General features: G+C 32.8%; 1 long non-coding RNA gene across 1 annotated transcript; it reads right to left on the bottom strand.

Moving 5' to 3' along the window:
- Positions 1 to 537: 537 nt before the first annotated feature.
- LOC111395579 lies at positions 538 to 1,854 on the bottom strand. Its single transcript, XR_002702820.1, has 2 exons — positions 1,037 to 1,854; positions 538 to 925 (listed from the first exon to the last, which is right to left on the bottom strand). It is a non-coding gene; the product is annotated as an uncharacterized LOC111395579 (long non-coding RNA).
- Positions 1,855 to 2,067: the final 213 nt, after the last annotated feature.

Genomic DNA, 2,067 nt, shown 5'->3' on the forward strand with positions numbered 1-2,067 from the left:
TAGATGATTTTCTTGATTTTTTTTACAATGAAAACAAATTCTATCCACAATATCAATAATTTTTATCCCGTTAATTGACAATTTTCATATAAAATAAAGCCAAGCGAACACCAAAATATTTTTATTTCAATATTTTTCAAGTAAAAAATTATATCAATCATATACTATTATTGACAATTCCCAAAATAATAAATTTTAGTTAATTTAATTCCCTGCAATTTATTTTCTTTCTACTTAAATTCCATTTTTCAAATGAACGGACCCTAATTATTTTGGATAAGGGAAATTACACAGCCTAGCATTTTTCTCCGTTGGATTGGACTGTTTAGAGATAGAACTTTTCAGATAGAAAGAGAATATTTACAAATAAATAGGTTGACAGGAATAGACGTGACATTTTGTCACTGAATTTAAAAAACAAAAAAAATACAATCATGACAGACAATGAGATTTGGCCCCTTTCTAAATTTCATTACATTTTATTTTTCTATTTTCTATTTTTAATCACATAATTTTCCGTAAAATGATATTAAACGTAAAAAATATTGTTCCACTCATTTTTATTTCCAAACTGCGGCTTGGCCAACACTGCACCTATAATGCAGCCTAGCATTTTTTCTGGACAAGTAGTGTAATGGGATCGTAGTTTTATATAAGGGAAATTACACACAGGCTCTTCAAAGTTCCAACTGCACTATCGAGGGGATCGTAATTCTAAAACTGTGAAACAAATCTTTGATCCAAGCATGTCCTCTACACATGACTACAAGGTACGTATCTTGTTGAAGGGCAAAAACAAAAGAAAAGAGAAGAAAAATAAATGAATGTAGAATTAAAAAAAAAAGAAAAAAAAAAAGGATCATCTATCATCTTCCATCTACACCCCGACAGCAGCACTGGTAGTTGGAGTCCGCAACTCTCCCAACTGTTCCTCGTCAGGTTAATTTTAAAGAAATAAAATTGACTAAATTAGCTTTACAATATCGAGTCAGAAGGCTTTAACTAACTTTAAAGGATTAAGTCCAAAAAGACATACATAGTGCATGTAGTAGTCCTGCACCAGAAACTCCAATTCTGGAATCTAAAAATTGAAAAAACGAACAGAAAAATTTAAGGAAAATGGAAAAGTACTACCTGGTCCCATAATTTGGATTAGCAGCAGCTTAGGAAATGAAAGAATTTAGAGCAGACGATAATGACAGTTTGTTGGTGACATTGGCCCCGAAGGGCGGCGCCGCCACCATTGATGGTATCAAGATCGAGTCGAGCCCCTTCAATGCACCTGTTGAAGTTGAAAACTTGATTTTGATACCAAAAATGGTGGTAGCGCAACCTCTGCACATCGACCCCAAAGTCACCAGCAGACTATGATCATCGACTATCTTTGTTGAATCTTGTGCCGTCGCGACGGTGTACTTGCAATCCTTTCTTTATACAGAAGTCTGAAGCCTAATTTCTATTGCTTTGATGAAATTATTATAACGGTTGTATACTTGTCTTTCCAAATCTTGTACTAATTTGTAGTACTGAAAACAATACATGTTTCATAGAAGAGTACTACAATTGTTATGCTTTGAATTTAACGATAAAAAGGGATTGAGTGTGTGCCGTTTATGTACATTTGTACTTCGTACTACGATCCAAGTAGCAGTACAAATGCTTGCCGACAGTAGAGGATAGGGTTTCATTGTATAGACATTTCCTAGTAAATCGACTTCATTATATAGACATTTCCAAGTAGCAGTACTTCATTAGTTTAAACTTTTCTTTTTAAAATTACAAAACAACCGATTCCATCAAATATTTTAAAACTTACTTTTTATAATGGAGAAAAAGAATTATTGATTTTGAAAAGTGTACATCCAATATGATAAACAGATTTCAAGATCTCTCACGTCCATGCAAGCCTTGTTCCTGAACATTTGTGCGGTTGGTCTCTTGTCGGAAATATCAATAAATTATAAGCATTAAGTCCCCTGTTTGATGCTCATTACCTAAAATGAAAATGGGGGGAATAATATTTTTTAGAAAAATAAGTGGTTGAAAAAAAAGGAAAAGTTTTCGATT

This window comes from Olea europaea, chromosome 6 (genome assembly GCF_002742605.1).
Source record: "Olea europaea var. sylvestris chromosome 6, O_europaea_v1, whole genome shotgun sequence".
In the NCBI taxonomy this organism is placed as follows: domain Eukaryota; kingdom Viridiplantae; phylum Streptophyta; class Magnoliopsida; order Lamiales; family Oleaceae; genus Olea; species Olea europaea.